Source organism: Jaculus jaculus, chromosome 3, assembly GCF_020740685.1.
Source record: "Jaculus jaculus isolate mJacJac1 chromosome 3, mJacJac1.mat.Y.cur, whole genome shotgun sequence".
NCBI classification, from domain to species: domain Eukaryota; kingdom Metazoa; phylum Chordata; class Mammalia; order Rodentia; family Dipodidae; genus Jaculus; species Jaculus jaculus.
In genome coordinates, this window is record NC_059104.1 from 164,171,707 (window position 1) to 164,198,890 (window position 27,184).

At 48.5% G+C, this 27,184-nt stretch overlaps 1 protein-coding gene across 1 annotated transcript in view; it reads left to right on the top strand.

Moving 5' to 3' along the window:
* Positions 1-27,184, top strand: part of Tenm4 (teneurin transmembrane protein 4) — a 1,065,388-nt gene that overhangs the window by 756,069 nt on the left and 282,135 nt on the right.

The window sequence follows — 27,184 nt, forward strand, 5'->3', positions numbered from 1 at the left end:
CACGGGGCAGAGATGCACAGACACCAAGCAGGAGACAGGCATCAGGGAGAGACAGGTTGTAAATCAGATGAAGACCCACATGGGGCGTAGGTGGCGATGCACGTCGCGCTGACTGGCTTCCTGCTGCGTGCCAGGGACTGTGCCAGCCACCGTCACCTGTTGCTTCGTTGGATCCTCTTCATATCTTTACCAGGAGTCTCCTATCAGAAGTGCCTCAGTAACAAGGGGGACACTGAGAGAAGGGGTCTATTACCCGAAGCTTGGGCTGGCTCTGAATGTTCGCAACTTTCGCAGCTGGGAAGCAGAGGGCCCTGGAGTCCCCAGACAGCGGCATAACCCAGTCTGGCTGCGCAAGAGTCATTGCTGGGATTCTTTTTCTCAGCCTTCTACCTTACCTGTGGAGGGCAGAGCTAGGGGGTGTGGTGAAAATCCTCAGGCTGGCCAGGTTTAGCCCTGATGTACTGCTGTGAGACTAGAGGCCGCTCACCCTCCTCTATGTGCAGCAGAGACCAGCCCCACTCCTGTGCAAGGATGGCTTGCTGGGCGTTCAAGCCTCTAAACGGAGACTAGAGAATCGCCGTAACCGGCCCCAAGATTTCCTGACTCTAAGAGGAGAGATGAGCCTTTTCCCACAAATGCCACTGCAGGTTGTGTTGGCTTGGCAAGCGTTTATTTAAAGTGCCTGTGTGGAGCTGAATTCCAGGCTGGATCCTGGAAACAGAGGCTGAGATTCGGGGAAGCATAAGGCAAGGTCCGTGGGCTGTGGAACCACACAGCTCAGTGCCAAGTCGAAGTTGGGCTGCCTGGGGCTCTGGGCTCGTCTCACCCGCCTCTCCAAGCTTGTTTCCTTGTGCCCAGGGTGGGTTCCTGATGAGTGCCCATGGCACGGCCTCGGACAAAGAAGGGGTTTAGCAAATTCTAGTGCTGGTCCCTGTCACATGCCGCTTCCCTTTAGGGGACATACAAGCGTCTCTTTGAAATCTCCCCACACACTCGCTCCCAGTACTTGAGCACTTGGCATGCTGAAAGAAATGCCAGAGGCCTTCTCTTCTCTCAGGAATAGACTGTGGCAACTGAAGCTGATAAGGAAGGACACAGCCCAGCATGGTGGGTGATGAGGTGACTGGGGAAGCCTCAACACTGCCTGCGGGGACTAGAAAATGACTCCTGTATGGTGGGGAAGAATGGGTCATGAGCCAGGCCACTAATACCCACGTGTGTTCTGGGCAGAGGGACAACATGTGCAGAGAACCTGGGGAGGGGTGGCTGGGAGCCTGACCCCCTCCCCACCTTCTCCTTTTAAACTTGGGAACCTGGGTCCTAAATAAGCACCTCAGAAGAATGTGGAAGGCCTCAGTAGAGAAACACACACACACTCACTCTCATACACACACACCAAGGAAGGGGGGGGGCTTTCCATTCCCTAGCTAGGACCCCTCCCAGCCTCTGCAGCCTCTCCTGTCCAGATATCTCCAGCTTTGCTAGTTCTCATCAGAGAGAATGTCGGGCCCTGTGTTCTTTACGGTCAAGCTCCAGCCAACCTCAGGACCCCGTTTTCTTTGTGCTCCCTTAGAGCCAGGGCGTCCTCAGACAGGACAGAAGTAGGAATCTCTGGCTGGGAGTTAAGAGACCTGGATTTCAGATCCAACTCTGTGGTTACTGACTATTTGTCCATTGAGAAAAAAAAAAAATCACTCTTCCACTCCAGGCCTCAGTTTCCCTACCTTGCCAGTCTTAGAACTGGCTCTGAAGTGCTCTGATTTTACTGAGTGGGTGTCCTGTGGTGCTGATCACGCCCCCCACAGGTAGCCTTCTTGAGCTCTGTGGAGGTTGAAAAGAACATTTATGTGTATAGATATGAATTGTGTATCATGTATATATATATATATGTTTATGTGTGTGTGTGTGCATGTGTGTATGTGTGTGTGTGTTCTTTGTTCATTTCTGCGTAAACAGGCTTGCAGGTAAGTGAGAAGGCAAGGAATGAAAGTTCTTTATTGCCTTCCTCCTTTGCTAAGAACTGACCCAGAGCAGTGGCTTGTTGCGCTCTCTGGAGCTGGAGGCTGAGGGGCTGTAGCACATCATTGTTTGGCAGGGTGAGGAGAGAATACGGAACATGAGCGGCCTTTGGCCTATAGCTTTCTGCTCAGTTCTGCTCCTCTTCTCTCCAGTTCCCCAAGGGCCGTGACACACTTTGGATTTCTTCCCTACTCCTTGCTCTTTTTCAGTAAGTACGTCCTATGTGCTGAAGGGGAGTCTGGGTCCTGTTTGGTCTGCTGCTCTGGGGTTGGGGGTCATGAGAGCCCAACTCCCCTCAGTCCTTGGCTGTGTCTTACCTACTGTCTGAAGCCCAAAGGATCTACTAGTGCTGGTATGAACTAACAAGTGATAGCAAGCGAGTCCTGCTGCACTGTGGGCCCAGCCAATGTTTATCAAGTTCTATTTGTATTTTTTTATAAATGGAAAAAGGGGAATATATATTTCAATGGAATTATCTCATGGTTTCTGCTAATTATGAAAAAAGTAAGGATGCTTGTTGACTTTCCGATAATCCCAAAAGTGTCAAGCTTTCATGCAATCCATATTCCAGAAATAGCTACTTTTAACAGTTTGGTGCATGGTTTCACAAATAATCCCTATTCAGTGTCCATCTAATGAATTACTGACTTGATGAGTAAAGAACACAAGCCACAGAGAGGGATTCACGAAGTGCTACCTTGGGCACGGTCCCTAACACCTTAGATCATCTGTGAGGTGGGAAAAGCCTGCCAGGGTTGTGTGTGACGGTTTTTAAATGACAAAGCTGGATGTTAGTGATGAAAGTCAGAGGTGGAGCCCCAGATGGATCTCCAGCAGCGTGTGTGGAGGAGAGGAGGAGGTCCACGTGGCTTACCCTAAGCAGAGCAACTTGCTGCCTTACTCAGGATGTGCTTTAAATGATAAAGGGTGCCCTGTGGTGCCCCCAAAAGAAATTTCCTGTCTTCCCACCCCTGGGATCTGACCCCTTGGAACCAGCCTTCTCCAACTCAGCCCAGCTCTAGCTGGAAGCTCGCCTCAGCTGTGTCAGCCTAGCCAGGCCTGGGACCCGGGGCTGGCAGGCCTCAGGTCTGAGAAAATCCCCATGTAAAGTGCAGAGAGAAGCGTGGGGCATCTCCCGGGAGCTCATTGTCCTTGCAGAAAAGAAAAGAAAGGAGGGGAGCTCTTTCTGTTATCACACTCCTAATCCTCCCCCAAGGGCACTCGCCCAACAGTCACGGGTGTGCACAGAGAAAGATTTTGCCAAAATATCAACTGGTCACAGTTGAGAAGCTCGGGAAGTGGCTGGGATTAAGCAGATGCTTGTCCCGAGCCCATAGAAACGTCCCAGAATAAATAGCAAATGTTTCATGAACTGCGCTCATCTGAATTCGAAAGGAAAGGGGCTTCAGAAACCTGGGTGTAGTGTGTAAGAGGGTCAGGGGCTGAAGAGCTCCGAGAAGGCAGTGAGAGTCTCTCAAACCATACTGGAGGGGGGAGCAGGTGGAAGACCACGACCCTAACGAGTGTCTTCGGTGTGGGGGTCCTACCTTCCTCAGCTTTGCACTCCTTGCGCGTCAGGCTATCTGCACGTCACTGTTTGCGAAAGTGAGGTTGAGAGAGGACCTAGTCTTGCTCATGATCCCTCTGCAAGACAAGATTCAAAACCAAGTGTTCTTTCCAGGGCTTATTTCTTTCTTTTGTTTTCTTTTTCTTTTCTATTTTTTTTTGTTGTTGTTGTTGTTGTTTGTTTGTTTCCGATACCACAGTCATGATTTCTGTCTCCTCCTTAGTAGACTGGAAAAGATAAGAGGAATTCCACCACAGAAAAGCTATAAAAGAATGAGAGAGAGAGAGAGAGGCAGGAAGGAAGGAAGGAAGGAAGGAAGGAAGGAAGGAAGGAAGGAAGGAAGGAAGGAAGGAAGGAAGGAAGGGGGAAGAAAGAGAGAGAGAGAGGAAGGAAGGAAGGAGGGAAGAAAGAAAGAGAGAGAGAGAGAGAAAGAAAGAAAAAAAGAGAATGAGAAAAGAAGGAAGAAAGAAAGAGAGAGAGGAAGAAAGAAAGAAGGAAAGAGGGAAGGAAGCAAGAAAGGATCCCAGGTGCTGGATTCCTGTAACCACCTCACAAACCTTTATGAAGCACCCAAAATGTGAAAGTCACATTATCTCATGGAAGCATTAACTCTTCTTATCTCCTCTGATCTATCCTGTGGCCTGTGTTAGGCTTAGTTTTGGCTCCAAAACAAGGTTAATAACTACCTCTAAATCACACAGCTTCTAAGTGAGAGAGCCAGGTTTGGACTCCAGGACTGACTGGCACATGGAATCTTTCCCGTGAGTTTTCATGAGGACTTCAAAACTTCCAGAGCTGAAACAGACCTGATACCCTATCTAGGAAATGTTGTATACCCTGAAAGCTAAGCCCTAGCTGCATCCTTGCTTCCCATACTTACACCCCCAAGCCCAGGCCCTGCCCGTGTTACCTTAGAAAATGCCTCACTGGTCAGAATCATGGTTTTGTGGCAGTTTCATTGACTTTCTCAGGTCTTAAGCAGCTGGGATTATTTTGTTTTGACTTCCAATCCAGTGGAGGAGTGTTTATTTTTCTTTCTAAATGGGAAACCGCTGCCATGTATTCAAGCTCCTTCCAAAAGTGTTTTCTTAAGCCTCAACAAAACAAAACAAAACAAAACAAAAAAATCCAACTTAAGTTAGAACCTGCCCAGAGTCCCTCGGGAGTGGGAAACAGGAGTCTACCCAGGTCCTCTTAAGTGAATTTGTAAAGCCAGAAGGCAAATGATGCCTGTTCCCAGTTCCTAACTCTGGAGGAAATTGTCCAATGAAGGTTTTTTTCTCCCTTCACCATAAACTTCATGGAACCTTCTGTTATGCCCTGACAACTTCCAATGGAGCACTGGAGCATTGAGGGAAGGACATAGGAATGTGTCAAGTTTTCAGGCAATTGTGTTCACCACTTCTGCCAACTCCCTTTTATCAAAAGACCCTTGTTGACAAATAAATTCTTACAACACTCACTAGCTGTGTGGGGAAGCCAATTTCCTTGCTCCTGCTAGCAAAACACATGAGTTCTTCCTTTCTTCATTTGTTCCTGATGACATTTTAAATGGTTATGGGTGTTTTTCAGAGAGATGAGCATGAAGGATGTTCTAAGCAGAGAAATCCTATAAAATAAGTTATGGGGTCAAAAATTCCTTAAACAAACCCTCAGAATCAGATGTCTTTTGAGATCTAACAGTTTCAGATTTCACAAAGAAAATAGAGTCCATCTTCTGGTTTCTTCCTGAAACTCTCACCACTGTGCGATCAAATGCATCACAATTTCTGCAATTAAATAGTTGTCAGTGGGGATTAAAAATGGGGGCTGAGGAGGTGACTTGGTCAGTAAAATTCCTGTGGTCCAAGCATGAGGACCCGAGTTTGATTTCCCATTGTCCACCTAAATACTGGACATGGTGACATGCACCTAAAATCCCAGAACTGTGAAGGCAGAAGCAGGAGGATCCTGGGTTGCTGACTGTCTTAATGAGCCAGTTCAATGAGAGAGAACCTGTCTCAAGAAAGGAAGCTGGAGGTCTGGAGAGATGGCTTAGCCGTTAAGGCCCTTGCCTACAAAGCCAAAGGACCCAGGTTCAGTTCCCCAGGACCCACATAAGCCAGATGCACAAAGGTTTGCAGCGAGCACACCCATTCTCCCTGTCTCTCTCTCTCTCTCTCCTCTCTCAAATATATATATATGTGCATACATATATGAAAAGAAGTTGAGAGCAATGCAGGAAGGCACCCAACATCACACACACACACACACGCACACACACACACACACACGACTCCAAGTTTCATGTCAGTTAGTTGTTTGATTTGATTTGCTTTGTTTCTCATTATAACCTGGGTTGGTCTTGAACTTGATACCTTCCTGCCCCAGCCACCCAAATGCTGGGATGATGCCAAATACATTTTGTTGTACTGCCATTTGGGGGGGGGGGTGTCATGCTTCTGCACGTGTCTTCTTCCCTGCTCCAACTCCAAGCTCGTGGAGTCCAGCTATGGCCACAATGGGGCTCCTGCACCGACTACAGTGCCTGGCACCCAACTTCAAACCTTAAGATCCCAGTCAAAGGTAAAACTCAAAGGCTGTTCTTTCTTCCTCCTTCTCCTCAGCCCCCCTTGCCACATCGCACGCAGCCGCCCTTGGGCCAGTGCACCCCAGCCATGAACGGGGAAGGCTTGCAGATTCACAGAGAGAAGAATCGGCCAGGTGCGGAGTTAGGCTTCACAGCACGGCTCCGGCTCCAGTGCCCTTTGCCCTCTGCCAGGCACTCCCTTAACTAGACCCGTGCTCACCTGTGGCAAGCCATTAGGAGTCCTAATTGGGGGCAGCAGGGACACCCTCACAGAGGTCACTTCTGTTTTCTGTCGTTTACAAAGCCCTTTTTCATAAGTTACCTCAGGCAGACTCTAGTGACTCTAATTTAATTGCCACATTGGCTTTCTAGGTGGTAAGGCTTCTTCCTGGCCTTATAAAATAAACAGGTCACACTTTGAATTAATACAAGCCAGTGTCCTGGGAGAACCAGAGCCCTCTAATTAGTCACTCACGTGACTGGATTGCAAACTCTGCCATTCCTTTTCCATTCATTTTCCCAAATACTGTTATATTAAAAGGTAGAGGAAAAAAAAAACACATTTTCGTTGTGTGGAGCTAGACCCTATGAGGAGGCGCATTAGCTATTTGCCTGAGCTTTTTCCTCTGGAAACAGATGTATTTGTGTTTTCACTGGAGTGTTATTGGCCCAGTCCACAGAGTCCTTTTGGACACCAGGACACATCTAAAAGCATCTCCAGACACTTGGGGGTCCAGACTATGGAAGGAGCACCTACAAGTAGGCCAAGGAGAGTTGGGAGATGAGCATAACTAACCTTGCATGGTCTTCTTGTCCCCAAAGTCCACTCACACCTGGGTCCAGAACAGCTTTGAGCATCATGAGCTCGGTGTGACGGAGGGAGTTGATACACAGGGATGGCTTTGGGCCTGTTTTGACTTTGCTCACCATTAGTCCTTACTCCTCTTGCTGTGACTAAGTACCCAACAGAAGAAACTGAAAGAAGGAAGGGTTTATTTCGGCTCACAGCTTCAGGGTAACATCCACCCATGGTAGCAGGCATGGGAAGCAGCTGGTCATGTTATATCCATGGTCAGGAAGCAGAAAGAGATAAATATTGGTGATCAGCTTGGCTTTGCTTTCTTTTCCTTCTTATTCAGTCAGGAACCCAAGTTCATGCCCTCCATGACTCAGGGTGAGTCTTCCCTCCTTAATTAAACTTTTTCATAGGCACACCAAGAGGTATGTTTCCATGGTGATTCCGAATCCCATCGAGCTAACGGGATGAACCATCACTCTCATGGATGGTCACTCCATAGCTGTGAAGGTCACTATCATCAGTGAAGTTCACTGTCCACTAGCAGACCGTAGCTGGAGAAGCTCTGGACACACAGAGCTAGCATGGAATTCTGGAAGTGAGATGCTTGCCTGTTCCCAGGATACCTGGTTTCCCAGCCCAGCTGTGTCTGACTTGCTGTCTCACGTTGGAAGAATCTTATCCGTTGTTTTTTGGGCTTTCTGGTCTGGGCAGTGAGAAAACTGGATTAGGATTCGATCAACATTTCCTAAACCTTTTGTTTCATTTGTCACTTTCACGGTGGATCCTAGCAGCAAGTCCACCTTCATTGTTACTCGTGTTCCTTTAAATGGCCTCCTCCAAACTTTTTTTTTAACTTAAGTGAATTTTCTTATTTTGAGAGGAAATATGTATTGCTGCTACAGTTCCCATGCCATATGGCAAGTGTATGATTTGCCATAAATAGAAGGTAACTATAAAAATAAACACAATGAAAGCAGGTTATCACATTCTGGTGAATGCCTGCTCAAGGCAGCAGAGCAGAGCCTTGCCTCTCTTTGTTAAACAGAGATGTTGGCATATGTTAGATGTTAAAAACATACTGGTATCAAGCTGAGACTTCCTCCTCACATCATGCGGAAGATTGGGAGAAGATGGAAGCTCTCTCACATAGGACTTGGTGTTCCCTAATGCTTGTTCTCACCATGGACCATGAACGTGACGTGCACACTGGACACAGCTCTGTGGCATATTCTAGAATGCCGTTGAGGCTTTTAATGTCACTCCTCACAGCCTGCCTACCCTGAGAATTAGCATCTCCAGAGACTCCAAGCACCCATGCATTCCTCCCTTCCCTAAATGGAGTCTTTGCAAAGCCATCTGTTCCCACCTCCTGCTCTGTCTTCGGCCCTCTCCCCCTGTCAGCAGGTCGGAGCTGGGACCTTTGAGCTTAGCTGGATCCCCCATTATTGGTTAATGCCCAGTGTGGGCCAGGAAACCATGTGGTTTCCTCTGAACTGCCATTATTTATGTAGGTGTTTGAGATTAAATAAATCATAAAAGAATTCCCTCCATTCTACAAGGCCACAAGAACAGCAGAGATGGTGCTCCATGGTAGGGAAGGGTGAGGCAGGAAGGTCTGAGGGTCCTCATTGTGCTTCATAACCATGGGCAATTTGCTTAACCTCTCTCGGTCTTAACTGTTCCACAACATGGAGGTTCCTTTGATAGGGCTTCACACAACTGTTGTGAGACGAGAAAACGAGGCATGGGTTAGCCTTCTCCTTGCATAGTGTTATATGTACCCTGTGCATGTTAGAATCCTTATTGCCTTCCTGCAGCCCAAATGTTTTTTTGGCCAGATATCCTGGAAAGAAGACAGATTCCTTCATTCCTACCCCTGCAGGCTTGAAGAGCTACAGCAATTAATAGCTTTGCCTGGGACTCCTGAGCTGTATTCCCCTCCCCCTCCTGGGTGACTTCCAGGGATTCAGGTTGAGGGTGGGAAGGAGGGAGCCCAGGGCAGCAGCTAAGCAAACATAGCATGGGGTCTTGGAAACAGAGCCACCGCTGATGTCCTTGCCAGAGTCTCTGCATTGCTCCCTGTCCCCGCCATTCCAGCATGCAGCGTTGATGAAAGTTGATGAAATCGTGATGTGTTTTCCTTCTGGTCAGCAGCCCTTCCCCCTAGAGTTAAAAGGAGAAGAAAATAACTGGTGATTCATTTATGCTCCTTTCCTTCTCTCCTGGTGGATCATATTTCTATAAATAACTGGAAAGCCATACCACCAGCTAATGACAATAATACATATATTCGCGCTTCTAGAAACTTCTCTTTAGAAGCCCCAGTGGAAGCTCTTGGGGATGCACGCCTGGTGAGAACTAGTTTCCTGTCCCCACTACCTGTGTGACCTCATAGAGCTCAGCTGTCGGGCTAGATGCCCTAGTTGTGAAGCGGTACTGAGAACAGCTGCCTGGGGGCTAGGAAGATGGTTCAGTCAGCAAAGTGTTTGCCACACAAGCGTGAAGACCAGAGTTCAGATCCCCAGTACCCACATAAAAGCCAGACACAGTGGCGGATTCCTGCAATCTCACTGAGAGGCAGATATTAGAAGATCCCTAGGACTTGCTGACTATCTAGTCTGGCCAAATTGGTGAGCTCAAAGTCCAATGGGAGACCCTGCCTCAAAAAACAAGGTTGAAAGTGATTGAGGAAGACACCCAAAGTTGATCTCTGGCTTATGCGTGCACACACACACATATGCATACACACCCCACATTAAATAAAGAAATGAAGGGAAAGAAGGAAGGGAGGGACGGAGGAAGAAAGGAAAAGGAATAGCAGTCTGGGACTGTCCAGAAGTAAAAGTGATTCAACATCCAGGACAGCAAGTACAGCGTTCAAGCTCCCCTTCGTTTCTGCACTTACTTATTATCAGAGAATGGAGAGCACTTTGGAAATCAGGAGGTTATTGGATCTATACTGAAGTTATGATTGCCTTTCTTCGGTCACCCTGAACAGAAAAAAAAATGGAAGCTGAAATAATACCCATCTGCTAATTTTGCAAACTCTGCTCTCTTTAGCCACAACACTTCCTACGACTTCTTCTTTCCCTGGGCCATTTGCAGTAGCTCCCTCCCAGACTGCCTGCCTCTCTCACTTCCCTTCCACTGTCTCTCCCAGTGGCAAGGGTACTTCTTCCAAAACTCAGGTTCTGCTGGCTTAAGGCCTCAGTCCTGCATACAGGAACCCCACCGCTTCCCTGAATTGCAGACAGAACCGGGTTCTTGGAGGAATTGATTACCTGCTGTGCCCACTACAAGGCCGACAGTGAATGAATATCCAGCAACACTGGAAACAAGACTTCCTGGACACATCATTAATTTAGAGTGAGAATGGAGCAGGGTCTTTCTGACTTGACTTATTTGGGAAGGAAGAGACTTGTTCACCCTTCAGAACCAATTCACTTCCACAAATTATGATTAAGAACTTACTGTGTCCAGGGGCTCATGGAGAATAGCAAGCAGTTAACTCACCTCTAGGTCTAGGTCTTGAAGCAGGCATCAGTGAGCAAAACAAGGTTGAGGAGGGGTCCAGGACTGGAACCCTGGAGCAAAGGTTTGATGCAAACTGGGAGGCACAGGGGCCTTCCTAAAGAAAGAGACAACTCCCAACATCCCCATGTGGTTGACACACTCACATTGGTTGGCCTGACATTCCTACACTGCCAATCATTTGCTGATGTGTGGGCCCAGTGCTCTCAGCTCCAAGACTGAGAGTGTTTCATCCTCTCACCTGCCCACTCATTTTGCAACCCCTTCCTGGTGTGTGCTGGGTTGGGGCACTTCACTAGAATGTGAACTCTGAGCAGTCTGCATCCCTGTCCTCTCTGAGCAGCTAAGTGAAAGAGGCACAGACTTCCACAGGGCCATCAGGGAGAGGCAAGGTCCTCTCCCTCACTGTGGCAACAGCCACTGTGGTGGGTCCATCTTTACAGTCCACCTTCACCCCACTTTCTTCCTGTTCCTGGGCAGCCCTGTAGCTTGACTATTTTCCTAGGCTTGATCTAGGGATGGGTAGGCTGGGCCTGGGGTCTGAATGCAGGGATGTTGTTCCCACTTATATCAGAGCTCACCAAATGTGGGGGTGATGTTTTAGGAACCAAACAAGGCATGTGTTATCTTCAAATTGTGTAGCAGAAAAGCAGATCCCATTGACAAGCACCTTCAGGGTACACTGTGCTGGGCCCTCTGCCTTTTCTGCTCCGGCGAATCTTCTAGAAGTTTAGAAGTCTCTATAGCAGAAGAGTTAGCGTTGCTATTTGAACATTGCCCCCATCATTGTCTAAGCTGTGATCTTCAGCAAGTGATTAAACCTCTGCATTTAAAATATTTCCTTATGAATAAAATGAGGCTAGTGCTCCATAGTGTTGGACCTTAATGTGAAGTGCAGAGCATATACCTGTGAGTGTACAGTTATGAATTGAAAATTTTATGATTATCATTGTCCTTGTTACCAGCATACTGGACTGAGCTCTGGGAAGGTTTTACTTGCCCAAGGTCTCACTGGTAGCAGTTGGTGTGTTGCAGCCTGGCCTCTTGGCCTACCAGGTGCCCTTTTATTTTTTTTTAAATCTAGCAATCTAACAAACATCAATCTCTCCCCCATGGACAGCCCTGGGGAAGCCCCAGGGTCTTGAAGAGCCTCTAAAGGAGATCAGAGATTCCTCTTCCAGACCTTTGCCTTGAGAAATAAGCTGCACTAAGCTGCGTGTGCATTTTGGCAGCATCTCCCCGACCCCCATCAGAAGCCCGCTGAATGGAAGTTGCTGAGTTGCACTCCAGTGCTTTCTGCTCTTTTAAGACACCCTTGTTGGGCCCCTGTATGGGTGACAAGATGACGCATGAGGTCTGGCTGAGCAGCCTATTTGTCTGAGCTGGTGATGGCCTTTATCCTGAGGTGAGTTAATGGTAACTGGGCAGTGGCCTCTTAAGACCAAGACAATGAGCAGGCTTCTCAGGTCATCGAATCACTCAGCAGCCTGGCCCAGACACCCTCAGAGCATGGGAGGGAGGCCTCTGCCCTCTCTGCTCCCCACCAGCCCTGCTGGCCCCTCAGAGGTGCTCGGGGCCCAGCAGGAGAAGCCCTGGGATAATGAGAAGGCAGCATCAAAGAGCACTGTGGTGACAAAGGATGACAGAGAGGACAGGGATGCTCCTGACTTCCTGCCCGCACTGTGCACCCACTCTTCAGGGGCCCACACACCTAGCCACGGGAGTCTGGATCCCAGCTGCACCTTTTACTGCTGAAACCTAATGCTGCAGATTACTGCCGGTCAGCCCTCCTGTGCTGACATCATGCCCACCGCAGCTCACCCTTTCCCTCCTGAACCTTGCACCTCCTTCCCCAAACCCCTGCCCTGAGGGGCGGGGGGACATCATTAGCTTCAGTCAGAGAAGCCTTTCCAAAGTCCCCTCCCAGCATTAGCTTCTGAATAAGGTTCTATTTAAAAGAACACTTCAAATATGAAGCTTTTGTCAGAGTAAGAAAAGCACCGCATCAAACCAATCCTTTTGTTATATGAGGGGTGGGGGATGGGATTCAATGCCAGACCGCCCCATTCTCAGTTCTGACTTTCTCTCAGTGAGTGCATTCATTCATTCATTCATTCATTCTACAAAGATGTCCAGCATATACATACACTGCACCAAGTACCAGGCTACTGAATGAGCAAGACAAAGCTTCCTCCCTCGAGGCAGGGCCCGGGTATCCACTTCCAGCCCCACAAACCGGGTCAAGGAGGCAGACATGCACATTACCCTGTTAATGTGTGCAATTTATAGGTTTTGTTGTCCAGTTAAAAAGAAATGTAAAACGAGAACGAAGGCAAATGTGAAAATACCCATTGACCTTGGCATCTGGTGAAGCCAAGACCACAGAAGGGTGGATGGTGCAGGAAGAGTTTAGATAAAAGACTCAGTAGGTCATCATGGGTAACAGACTACTTACTGACTGCAGAGGGAGGAACCAGGTAAGGAACTAACTGCAGCAAGGAACCCAGAGGGCAGTGGTAGTCAGTCAGGGAGCCGTCCTGACAGGATACTATCAGCAGCATAATTCAGGTTATGGGTGGGACTCAATGGAGAGTGCTTGCCTCATATACACAGGGTTCTGGATTCTATCCCAGCACCACAAGAAGCATGGAAAAGAGAACAAAAGGAAAGAAGGGAGGGAGGGAAGGAGGAAGGATGGAAGGGAGGAAGGGAGGAAGGAAGGAAGGAAGGAAGGAAGGAAGGAAGGAAGGAAGGAAGGAAGGAAGGAAAGCACATTTCACCACATGAGTTATCTTTACCAAAGATCAACCTAAATCTAACCATGAGATCCATGCAGAGTGTAGTCTGCAAATACATAAATAAGAAAATAAATAACATGCTCTAGGCTTTGCAAAAAAGTTAGTATCAAGAAAAAAAGAAACTGTCGCTGTTTGGTTGGGTGAGGGGGTCCCTGTGGATTAAAAGAGACTAAGAAAATGCAACATCCAAATCCATACCTGGATCTTGATCCAGTCCTGATTTTTTTTTCAAATGGTAAGAAAGAAATTTGAGGGAATCACTAGCTACGGTGTGTGCGTGCCTTGATATTGTAGAGCAGCTGCTCGTGGCTACTAGAGAGAGGTCCTTAGCCTGGGTTCTGTGCCCATGTGGCGTGTACTAAGTCTGCAACTTGGCAGCATAGTAGCTTAAGCTCAGAAGGCCAGGTGTTTTCGTAGTACTTCAGCTTTCCTCCCCGACCGAGAGTGGAAGATGGTTCTTGGGTTAGAGGAGACTAGGATTCTGGAAATGGTTTCTTAGAATGGGTGAGATTGGGACCGTTTTCTGTGATAAGCATCCGCTCTCCCCACCACTGCACCCCTTTGGGTACTAGAAATGCTCCCAAGCTTCAGAGGGCATCCAGGGCTCAGCAGTTGTGGGGAAACGGGCCTGCTGGGAGCGAAGGGGATTCCAGCCAGGCGCTAGCGCCCGTAATGAGAACCACATTGTGGGCAGTGTGGGGAGCTCCACCCCAGAACCAGCCCTTCTGTGCCGGGGCAGGACAACTGGAACGAATTATGTGTCTTCATACTTGTTAAACTGCCTTGGCACCAGAAGTGATCCTCGTAACCTGAGCTTTACGGCCGACGCAGCCAGAGCGAGGGCTGGCTCGGCCCTGTCCCCACACCCTCTCTGCCAGAGGCTCAGAGCTGCGGCATCAAACCATTCAGCATGAGCCGAAACATGAAAACCCTCCGGATCGTAAAGGCAAGCTTTCCTTTCTAAAGTTTGCTAAGGGGATGGCATTTGGACATAAAATCTTTTTGTCCCCTTCTGCTTTTCTAGTAGTTGGACAGACCCCCTAAGTACCCGCCCCCAACCTCCATTCCACTCCCCATTTCAAGTCCAGACCGCAATCCAATCAAACAGGAGAGCTGCTGAGCTCTGCGGCCGGAGGGCCTGCTGTGACGGGGAATCTTGTTTCAGAGTGGATTGCTGTAGCTGTGTGGCCTTGGACAGTCTGGGTCTCCTCTCTGGGCTTCAGCCTGTTCACATTTCCTAGATAACATTTACTACAGGGTCGTCCCATCCGTATAGGTGAGCGGTTATTGAGCACGCAGAGCTCTTGCTATTGCCTTCCTGATTTTATCAGACTGCTTCACGGAGATCTTACAGAATTGTTGCCGTATTTTGATCATGAAGTTTATCCAGAGTATCTTGCTTTTTACTATCAAAGGCAGTCAAAGTGCAGTTCTTTCGAATTTCTTGCATGTGTCTGTGCTTGTGTGTGCATGTTCATGGATGTGGATGTGGATGCATGTATGCATTATGTGGAGACAAGAGGTTGAGATCACGTTTCTTGCTCAGTGCTTTTCAACCTTACTTTGAGAGACAGGCTCTGTCACTGAATCTGGAGTTCACAGGGCCAGGAAGCTCCAGGGATCCTCCTGGCTCTGTCTCCCCAGCACTGGGATCACAAATGCATGCCACCACACCCAGTTTTCACAAGGGATACAAACTCAGGTCTTTGTGTTTGCTCAGCGGGTATTTTGCCCACTAAAGCCATCTTCTAGCCCTTAAGTATAATTCTTTTTTTTTATTTTTTATTTATTTATTTGAGAGCGACAGACACAGAGAGAAAGACAGATAGAGGCAGAGAGAGAGAATGGGCGCGCCAGGGCTTCCAGCCTCTGCAAACGAACTCCAGACGCGTGTGCCCCCTTGTGCATCTGGCTAACGTGGGACCTGGGGAACCGAGCCTCGAACTGGGGTCCTTAGGCTTCACAGGCAAGCGCTTAACCACTAAGCCATCTCTCCAGCCCAAGTATAATTCTTAATAGAAAATAAATCACATAGAAAATCGCAGGCAAAGAATTTGATTCTATTCTTTTATTTAAAAAAAAAGTTTTCTATTAAAAGCAGGGAAAGGCTTTGAAGTAGGCAGGCTCAGGTCCCAGGACCCCTAGGCCTAAGTTCAAATCCTGGCTCTGCCACTTACTGGCAGAGTCACCCTGATGGATTAACGATCCTTCCTGAGCCTCGGTGGCTTCGTCTGTGTGACAGATAGTAACAGTACCAACTCAGCAGCATGAAGAGGGGCACCAATAGCTTTAGGAAAAGCTCTTAGCCCAGGCTCTGACAAACAGCAGTTGATGACCAGAACAGCAGTGAGTCCTGAGTCTGAGTGGAACGGACAGCACCCCCCACCCCCACCCCAGCCAGACCTGTCTCTGAAGAGCTGCTCTTGAGCACCAGGACTGACAGGGGAAGCCAACCAGCATCAAAAGTCCTGCCACACATTCCTCCAGACACATGATGAAAATACACTCTGATTTCTTCACTTTCAAAGATGCCCCTTACCTCCTTGAGCTCTGAGGGGAGGGAAGGGCCAGGGCGACACTGAGGGAGAGAAAACGTTCCTGTTTGTCACTCCAAAACAGGGCCACTGCGGCCACTGCCTCCTATGGGTTGGTCCTGAGCCTAGGTCCCCAGATCCATGATCCAGTGATGAACTATCTTTATCAACCTTCTTATTTCTGCCCAGTGGAAACCCCAGAGGGATTTGGGGAAGGTTCGATTTTTTTTAATCTGAGACAGCACAATGCCAACCACTTCAACCCAGGAAGGCTGCCACTCCCAAACCCGAATTGCCCCTTCACTAGCTGGTGACAGTACTGGAAACTCACTGGACCTCCTGGGCCCTTGTTTGCCTTATCTCTAAAGGGAAAAACAGGCGACCTGCCCTGCTGGCCTCTCCGCATGTCCTGTGGCTCCTGTAAGACAAGGCATGTGACAGTGTCAGCGGTCAGGAGGGCAGGTGTGGAAAAGTGATCCCCACCAGCATGCTCTGCAATGACACAGAAGCTGCAATTTACTTGGTAAATTGAGTGCTTAGTACACGGACAAGTTTTGAGTACAGTACAGGAGATAGAAGGAATATTGACTGACTGTCATGTAACCTTCCGTTATTCTGTCTTGGTCATCAAGATTCTTCTGTTCGTTTTCTGTTTGAGACAAGGTCTCTTGTAGCTCAGGCTGGCCTTGAACTTGCTGTGTCACAGAGGATGACCATGAATTTCTGATCCTCCTGCTGAGATTGCATGCGTGTGCTAACACTCCTGGTTTTATGCGGTGCTGGGAATCAAACCCAGGGTTTTGTGTGTGCTAGGCAAGAACTCTACTAACCGATGCTACAACCCCAGCCCCCCCGGAGAATCTAGATTCATGACTATCGTTTTGACATTAACATAGCACCTGGATCACTGAGACCTCCCAGCAGGTTACCTCCACTATCCCTAAAAATCTAAGTGCAGTTCCTTACTAGAAAAAAAAAAAAAAATTGTTTTTCAATATGCCTTGACAATTTCCCTCACTGCGGACAGATGAGGATTTATGATCAGCAGTTAAATGATGTGAATTGGCTGAGTTAATTTTCTGCTGGTGCACAGAGGAAGTGCTATGCAAAGTGGGTGTGAAAAGACTGGCCTTGTTTCCTGCCCATCTGCAGGTGGGAGTCAATACCTCCACTTCCATCTCCACACTCCTTGGGCTAGGAGGCACCTGCTCACATCCATCATCCACCATCCACCGCAGGCTCTCACCCCCAACGTCAGGGCATCCTTTCAAACTCTTGTCTCACAGCTTTCAGGAGTCAAGATTCTCCTCGAAACAAGCTTCAAGCTTCACAACAGTCCTCCTCTAGGGCTGGAAAATTAAGCTGGGGTATGTGATCACTACCTTCCCTCAGGGTCTCCTGGGCCTGCTTGAGGGCAGCTGCCCACCTACAAGCCTGGAACCAGCTGGGCACTTGTCACCTGAAAGGTGCCGGTTAAGTATTTCTGCCTAAGTCACCTTCTCTGGGGCAACCAGTGCAAATTATTCCCAGGCCAGGAAGAGAGATGCTAAAAGCATCTTAACCCTTGCAGGACTTTGCCCAGGTTCTGAAGGGAGTAGGGTCTGGTGGAGCGTACCCAGCTTCCCAAGGGTTCCTTTGCAAAGACAGATGGAGTTTGAATGGTGCCCACTCTGGAGCCAACCAGAATGGCTTCAGACCACCACATGTGCCCACCTAGCACTAGATTCTTCCACAACCTTGCTAAGCTTTATTGTTGTCTCTTGCAAAATAGAGAATAATTCTTTTTGGATGGAGAAAGAGATGGATGAAGGAAGAGAGAGTGAAGGAGAGAGAGAGAGAATGGGTACTCCAGGGCCTTCAGCAACATGGCCCCCTTGTGCATCTGGCTTACATGGGTCCTGGGGAATCAAAGCCTGGGTCCTTTGGCTTTGCACGCAAGTGCCTTAACCACTAAGCCATCTCTCCAGCCCAATACATTTTTATATTTTATCATTTATTGATTTATTTGAGAAAAAGAAAGGAAGAAAAAGAGACAGATAGAAAGAGAATGGGCATGCCAGGACCTCTAGCTGCTATAAACCCACTTCAGACCGTATGCGCCCCCTTGTGTATCTCGCTTACATGGGCACTGTGAAACTCGAACCTGGGTCCTAAGGCTTTGTAGAAAAGTACCTTAACCACTTAGCCATCCAATTTTTATGTGGGAAGGAGGAATTAGGCAGCCTTCAGAAAAGATGAGCAAAGGGTCCAGAGCCAGTTAGTTTTTTGGCCCGCTGGCTCTGTGAGGACAGACTGCTTCGTGTGGCCATAAGGCTTGCACTTGGGAACTGCAGAGGACTCTGAAAATTGGGGTGCGTCACTGCGCTTGCGCTCAAGCAGTGCTAGCTGGTGGCCTGGTCCAGGAGTGTCCACTCTGTTCTCAGCAAGGCTGACTGCACAGCTTTGCACATTCAGAAGCCCCCCCCCATCACCTAAGTCTCCCCACTGTTCAGAAATGTGAATAAAAGGACGACTGCGCCGGAGTGACGTCACAGGTACAAAAGCAGCGTGCGCGCAGCGCGGGCCTCTGCAAATGCCGCAGCTTACAGGCAAGATAGCTGGGTAAAGATGAGTCAGGAATGTAGTCTGCATTCTGTCAGAGACAGCTCCTGCCCACTTCAGGGACAGCTTTGTGGGGTGAGAACGAGTCAGGGCAGCCTGAGAGAGAGCCTGCTCTGGATCGCGTGACACCTACAGGTGGGCGCCGAGGAGAGTTGAGCAGCCGCGTTCCCATCTCCGCCTCACCCGGCACCTGCGTCCAGTGCGCTCCCAGCTGGCATCCTGCCAGCGCTGGCTTCCCTGGCTTCCCAGTGCTGGGGCCAGCCTGCTCCCAAGTCACCCCTGAGTGAGACCTGCACAGAGCCCCCTCTCTGCTTAGACGTTCCTCGTGCACCCGCCCTCGACAGTGTGACGGTGTGGCCAAGCGCAGTGGGGAGCCGGAGGTCACGGGGTGTGTGGGTACACCTGCGCCGGTGCCCACTTGCTGTCCTGCAAAGCCACCTGGTCCCTCTCGCCCGTCCGCTGTACTTTTGCACAGGACATTGAGTGCTGGCCTGGGCCTGTCCTCAGTTCATCTTGACAGTGATTCTGGAGCAGAGCTCAGTTCCCGCTCTACGGCGGAGGAGGCCCCAGAGACTGTGCAGCTTGGGTTCCCGCCTAGCTCTCCAGACCAGCCACAGCGGCTCCCGCAAAGAGCTCCAGGGCCACAGGCATGGGCATGGGGCGACGGGCTGCCGGGGCATTCCCAGTACAGGATGTTTGTTCATTCTCTTCGTCGACAAAGTGAGGCAATTTGTCAAGCTCTTTGGATAAGTCTCTTGGGCAAAGGGGTGAGGTGAAGAGGATGCTATTTGTGGCCGGCCTAGGACCAGACAAGGCAGCTGTAGAGATTGAGGTAAGTGGTTGGCTTGTCAGAAAGATAATCTCCCCACACCTGTGCTCTGGAAACACAATCCAAGACTCTGAGATGCACTTTCATCTGTCACCAGTGTGTCCCCAGGGTGACCTGCCCCCATATACCCATTCTGGTGGGGCTCAGGTTACAGGGCCCATGAGTCCCAACAATGCCTGCCTGTCCTTTGCAACTGCTATCTCCCAGGAGGAATGTTAATGGGATGGAGCCTGGGGCAGGGGGTGCCCTGAGATTAATTGATCTAAGCCCACAGTCCAGCCTGCCACATGAGTGGGTCCACCTGGGAAAATCCACTGGTTCTTCAAAGGGTCATTTCATCTGTCCCCAGGAAGAGGGGCTGGGCCGTTCTCTGCTCTTCCTGGCCAGGGCATTGCTACCAAAGTAGGGGGTTCCTATTTAACCCAAGATTTACCTACCTCCTGGCACAGTTTACAGTTCAACTGAAATAATTTCAAAACAGAAATGCTGCAAACATATTGGGAGTTCAATAACAGGAAATGGGTAAAAGGATATTACTTTCTGTCCATATACAGTTTTAAGTAGCTATTAAAATTGTGGGGTTTGGGACTGGAGAGATGGCCTAGCAGTTAAGGCGCTTGTCTGCGAAGCCTAAGCCAGATGCACAAAGTGGCGCACGCACACAGGTGGCACGTGGTTACAAGGGGGCACTCATGTCTGGACTCCGATCCTCTCACCACACCCACTGCTCTTTCTCTCTCATAAAAAAGGCAGCCTGGGGCTGGAGAGATGGCTTAGTTGTTAAGCGCTTGCCTGTGAAGCCTAAGGACCCCGGTTCGAGGCTCGGTTCCCCAGGACCCACGTTAGCCAGATGCACAAGGGGGCGCATGCATCTGGAGTTCATTTGCAATGGCTGGAGGTCCTGATGCATCCATTCTCTCTCACTCTCTCTCTCTCTCTTTCTCAATCTCTCTCTCCCCCTTTCTCTCTCTGTCTGTCAGTCTTAAATAAAGAAATAAAAATAAAGAAAGACCAGCCTAAGGGGCACATGCATCCGAAGTTCATTTGCAGTGGCTGGAGGCCCTAGTGCTCCCAATCTCTCTCTCTGTCATTCTCTCTCTCTCTCTGTGTCAAATAAATAAATAAAAATAAATATTTTTTTTTAAAGGCCAGCCTGTTGGGCTTGCCTCAAAAACAATTATAGGGTTTGTTTGGGGAGGCAGTTTGGTAGGCTTATTTTTTCCTCAGTACTGGAGTTGACTACAGTGCTTCACACACGCTAGGCAAAATCTCTGCCACTGGGCTCCATACGCAGCACCCAAAATCATGTGTGACTAGTAAAGATAGAAGAAACCTCTGGATGTAGGCTGGACAGAAATGGTATATTGGTTATGAACCCAAATTGTTAAATTCATGCTCACATAATGTACACAAAAAGACCAGAAGGCCCATTAGAGCAGTGACTCTAACTGGGTGCTGTGGCTCTCATCGGTTTTTGTTTTATTTCTTGTACTTTTCTCTTTCATATATGTCCTAGTGAGAGCATACTACTTTAGGGTCAAAAGAAAGTTAATCTCTTTAAAAGGTCATTTATTTCCCTCTTCCTGTATAGCTGGCAGCCAAGACTCTAGCCTCCATGAGCTTGCGGCCTTGCAGGGTGTAAAAACGTACACACAGATAACAAAATGCTTTGGATTGCATTGGCAGGTTTGCTGAGAGCTACCGATTGTTTTGAACACTTTATGTGTATTTACATTTCAGCCTGACCTCTCCAGGAGGTAAGTAGCTGTTAACCCATTTTACTAACAGTTGGTATAGACTGATAGAAAACAGAGAAATCCCCCCCCCCCCCCCCCCCGTGGGCACTTGCTCTGACTCTGGCGGCGTATGTGTTGAGTTCTCCACACAGACAGAGCAAGGAAACGTGTTTTGGGCACAAGGAATGCTGCGCACATTGTGTCAAGAAGAGTCATAGGAGCCAGGCGTGGTGGCTCCCAGCACTGGGGAGAAAGAGGTGGGAGGATCGCCGAGAGTTCGAGGCCACCCTGAGACTCCATAGTGAATTCCGAGTCAGCATGAGCTAGAGCAAGACTCTACCTCAAACCTCCCCCACAAAGAAAGAACAAAGAGGCATAGGTATGAACTGACACCTTTGCTCTTCCTCCTGGGAGAGACTGGAAAGGCCATGGGGTGCCTTTGTGCTGTGAGGTTTACATGTGATTCAGCCAGGCAGCCACTGGGAGCTCTGCATGGGCAGCTCTGAGCAGAGACCATCAGGAGCTTCTAAGCCCATGAAGAGCTCAGCCTTTAGGGAGAAGGTAACATCCCTCTGGAGACCGGGTGCTGCATGGAAACTCATCTCCATTTCTCTTGTCTTTTTTCCGCTGGGACAAAGTTGCCACCTTGATGTGATATGCAGCAGGGCACTTGACACGTGCTCTCTGCCCAGACCTGGGAAAGGTCTCACCACCAGGAGAGAGGCCTGGGGACTTCAGCCTCGCCTCTCATCTCGAACATAATCTCTGGGCCAAGTCAGTCACTGCGCTTTTGCCATAAGCACAAGAGAAGGTCTTGTGTGTGTCACTGTGAGTCCCTATATTCCAAGCTTGGCCAGCACTACATTTATTATGCATGTTCCTGCCCGTGAAACCTAAGAAAGTGCTAAAAAGCCAGTGCAAACCCGTGACTCTGTTTGCATGTCTCTATCCTACCAAATGATAGCCTGCTGTGCTTAATCCTGGGGTTGTGTCTACAGAAAGAGAGAAAATCAAAACAAAGTAGACACTGGTGCTCACCAGAGCTCTCTTCCTCTCACATTGTCCCTCCTCTTCCTTAGCTTTTGCAAAGAAGTAACGATAACTTATAGCTGTGGTTTTGCTGAGGTTTGTGTTTGTGAGGGTTAAAAAAAAATTACTACTTAGCCGGTGGCACACGCCTTTAATCCCAGCACTCTTGAGACTGAGGTCATGAGTTTGAGGCCAGCCTGAGACTATAGAGTGAGTTCCAAGTCAGCCTGGACTAGAGTGAGACCCTACGTCAAAAAAGAAAAAAAATATATTACTATGAAACATGGGAATCTGGGAGCCACTAGCCCCTGTCAATTTGTGTTCAGACCCAGGTTCCAGAAGGGATGCAAAGATGAGTCAGATACATGTATGGCCTTCAAAACAGAGGAACTCAAAGGAAGGACATGAAGAACATGGTTTGAAAAAAGGCTGAGTGTTATCACTGAATGATGATGGGTGGAAAGTACCTAACGAAGCAGGATTTGGGGATCCAGGGAGGAATTACATTCTATAGAGAGGCAGGAGACACCAGGCTTGTGATCCCCAACTTTTGGAGTTCTAACCCGACTTAGCAAAGAATTTAAAAAGTGGACTCTGAGAAAGGTAAATTATGAACTAAGTTTCTTAAGGCAAATTAGGACCCAGGGAGAAGGCTAGCTGAAAGGCTCAAGGGAGTATTCTCCTTCACAGAGAAATCTCCCAGAAAGAGGCCTCTCGGGAACACAGGCACATGCACACATGTGTGCATGCGCGCGTACACACACACACACACACACACACACGCACGCACGCACGCGCACACAAAGCAAAGTATGAGAGCCTAAGCCCTTCATTTTTACATAGCGGGTGAGAAAAAGCTACGGGATTGGATAGGAATGGATTCAAGGCCTTTTCAGAGAGATCTTATATGCACCAAAGTGAGAAAGCGCTGAAAAGCAAGTCCGGGAAGTGTCCCATAGCAAGAACACTTGCCATGTTCAGAACCACAGGACAGAGGGGACCCAGACAAAGAAAAAAGAGACATTACACATGTGGCCAGGTTCTCCTTATGTGGATCAAACATTTAGTTAGGATGAGCCTTGTCTTTCGATTCAGGAGTGTAAGGGAGAGAGACCAGATTGGTTGGTGGACCCAAGAATGATTCAGGAGGAGCTACCCACCCAGGTCTGTCAGGTTTGGGGTGGGGGACTTGGAGAAGCGAGACGCTGCTGTTGGGGAGTGTTGCCTGCAGCCGTCTTAGCTGAGACTGGATCAGACATGGGTCCTATACTAGTCTTGCCGTAGCACACAAGGCGACATCCGTGTATGTTCTCCTTGGGCCTTTGTCCCTGGCTGACAGCCTATGAAAAAGCTATCTTGCTCCTGTTCCTCCTTCACTAGGAATTCTGCATTATTGTTTCAACTTTTAAATGAGTCGAAAATGATTCCAAGGGCCGGAGAGATGGCTTAGCTGTTAAGGTACTTGTCAGCAAAGCCAAAGGACCCAGGTTCGATTCTCCAGGACCCACATGAGGCCAGATGCACAAGGAGCTGCATCTGGAGTTAATCTGTAGTGGCTGGAGACCCTGGCCTGCTCGTTCTCCATCCCTTTCTCTCTCTTTTCCTCAAATAAATAAATGAAATATTTTAAAATGATTTCAAAGTAAGTAAATACATAAGGCCTAGGGGGAATTACCAGGCAACTTGAGGGAAGAATACAGAAAAGAGTAGCTTGAGGTCACCATTAGGAGCTGTGTTCAAGAGCAGACTGATGAGGCTGTGCTTCCTTCTAGAGAGTGGACAACCACTTCCTGATTCAAGGCAAAGCATAGTCAGACCTTCTAGAAAAATCTCTCAGCGATCAGGGTAGTGACTGTAAGAAATGAGCTTAAGGTGGCTGAAAAAAGCCAAGTGGGAGAGGATGCTCTTTAATGTACCTCCTGGCAAACCGGCCCTGCACAATGTTTATGGGTGCCACTTAGCTTTGGGGTTCCATGAACAAATAAGTCTGGGGAGTGCTAAGGTCAAAGAGATTCCTTGCTGTAGGAGTTCTCTTGGTCCTTGACTGACTTGTCAGATAATGTGACCCGAGATCCTCCAAGCAGAGAAGGGATGCGTGCTTCCAAAACATGTTTGACCATGTAACCCTCCTAAGAGCCTTTCACTGGACTTGTAGTCACAGCGAAATGCGTGTACAGGCTAGTGTTGAGCCGGAGAGGAGCCCAATCACGCGTACATTGTGCAAACTGGAAAACACGCCCTAAATCTTCTCGGGACCCTTTTCTAGGTGGAGGTGAGACAGTGCTCACCAGACCCTCCGACTTGTCTCTGCTCTGAGTCCCCAGAGTCAGGTCACTGTTACTCCCTAGGCATAAAACACCCTTCTGTAGGTTTGTTAACAAAAGAACCATGACAACAATGATGTCCTGGGCCACATTTCCATCCTGACTTTTTTTTTTAAGTTCACAACAATGAGAAATAATAAGCGACGTATTGTCAGAGGATTCTTTAAATGTCATTTTCCAGTTGAGTAGGTTCCTTAATTAACCTCTCTTTTGCATTTGAATGAAAATATACAGTAGTTTCTAGTCCCCTTCTCTCTTTTAAATGAACGCCACCTTAATTTTGACCTATGTGCTATAGTTAGTTAAAGGTGGCCTCTCCTCCTTCCCGCATCCTCCCGCTCTCTGTAGCTCGCTGCCTGTGGTGGGCAGGAGCACAGTGATTACTGAAAAGCTCAGGTGAGTCATCATTTTTATTTGAGTTCATTAAACCCTCCGGGCTTCTCGCAGCTACCGGCCTCTACCAGTTGTTTGACCTAAGCAAGCTAGTTAACGTCTCTGAGCATTGCTTTTCTTATCTTCAGTATGGGGATGGCCATTTCTGCTTCCCATAGCCAGTGCCGAATGATGCTGGGCACACTGTCAGTGGCAAGAAGACTCAAAGAAATAGTCTGTTTTCAGTAATTTAGCATTGTACTCTGAACTTTGCAGTTTCTCAGAGTGTGTACGGAGTGAACACAGGTAGCTGCCGTTCGCCTAATAACAATATTAATTAAGGAGCTAATTGTACCCTTTGAGGTTTTTATTTATTCTCTCCTCTTCCTTTCCATCAAAATACTTAACTTAGAAATAACAATAAGCCTGTAAGTCAGCCTGTAAATAACCCTGTGAGATCGCTACTGTTGCTCCCATTGTATAAATGAGGAGAACAGGGCTCAGAGTGAAGCTCTATTAAACTTTCCTTCTTTCTGGTTCCTGGGCCCGTGCTCTCTAATATTGCAGCAGAACGAATGATAAGATCCCTGGACTCTTCCAGTTAATTCAGCACTTAAGGGCATGTGCTGGGTGCCAGACATGAGACACATTCCAGCCCTCCAGGCACTCACCTTCTGGTTGAAGGAGATGAACCACGTGCGAGAAACTTACAAGGCAGCCCCGTAACACCTCATTTATCCCTCCCTGGGGAATGAGCTGTTCGGGCAAGTGAGATTACAGATGGGTTCACAGAACCCGGACAGGCCTTAGAGAGCTCACTGTCCAACCTGTCATCACAAGGCAACAACAAACGCTGCCTCCAGGACAGTGGGTGACCAAGTGGAGGTGACTCTGTTCGCCTGCCACTGTAGAATCAAGACGAGAATCCAGTTCTTTGAGTCCCTCCCAGGATTTTAAATCACATTAGCCGTTTTCTTCCGGTTTGTGTTTCTTCGGCGAGATGCTTCTGATCTAAGATTTCCCTGGCAGTCCTCGTCTTTGTTACCGTCTTCGTTACACAGCACGATGCTGCAGCACAGTGATCCTCGGCACCTTAGGAAGCGTGTGTAAAAGTTTTTGTTTCTGTGTCTGGGACCCTGGCAGCTTCCTTCTCCCCATGCTTGTTAGCTCATTTCCAACTCTCAGAATCATTCTTCCCGTTCATCTGTACACGCAGTTGAACAAAGGCTGGAAACTGTGTGTGTGGTCAGACATATTTGTTTGGCTGATTAGCTCTGGATCAGGCTTACCTGATTCCTCACCTGTAACATGGGCAGAGTGTAAGACCCCACTGTTAGTTAGGTCAGGACAAAATGGAGTCATGGAGGAGGGCGACAGACACCAGGGAGTGGGCCATCCACACTCCTCAGGGAACCACCCAGCCACCATCCCTTCCTTGCCTAACAGTGCCCCGGGCCTAGGTGTCCTGCCCCCTTGTCTCTCAGGACACCAGGTTACTGTTCTGGTGTCACACCCTGGCTGTCTTAGATCTCCCCTAAAGAAACCTTTCTTTTTACTTCCCCCTTCCTCACCTTCCCCCAGCTGAAGAGCTCTCCATAGCCCACTGTCTGTGACTGCTCCGCTCTTGAGAGTCAGTCGTGGGAGCTCGTGTCCTCCCCGAATAAAAGCTTCCATCTCCGCCTCAGAGTAGTCTCCGTGGTCTTGGTCACTCCTGAACCTTACACCTACCTCACAGGGTAGTGGTACGGGGCGTAAGAGGTACCTCATGCTTAATAGAGTTAGCTCTTACCTTCCTTTTCCTGCTTGCCACGTGTTCAAGAAACTCTTAAAGGTTGTACACTTCCTTGCTCTCAAAGTGCACAGAAATAATGAAGTAGAAACAGAATAAGTACCAGTCACAAAACACCACCTCTTCTGCATAGTAAATCAAAAATTCCTTACTTCAAAAAACTGCGCATGCAGTCTGTCTAGCTTCTTCCTCCCAGGAGGATAAAGAATGCTTTAACACAAAGCATAATTCATATCCTCTCCAGATCTTGGGCCATAGCACCTCATGAAAACTATTAACACATCTCCCACCGCCTACTTTATGAACTCATATAAAAGCAGATCAGGTGAGCTCGCTCGAGGTGATGGCTGGATCCTGGGAGTATGCGAAATCTGACCTTACATGAAGCAATTGTTTGCAAGTCACTCTGGGAAACAGACATTGCCTCCCAGGGATGTCGCTGTTGGAGCTGTGGGAGGAACCTTGTAGTAATTCTAGTCTGACCTTTAAACCATTTGGTAAACCAACAGAGGCCCAGGGAACACTTGACACGACCCACAAACACAGCTAAGACAGGTCCCGGGTGACTCTTGCTCTCCTTGGAATCCTATACTCACCACGCCGCAGAGCAATGAGGGATAGGAACTGAGGTCTTTCGTGGATTATGTCGGTGCTTTTATTTTAGGGCTCGGGATCCCCTTTTTAGAA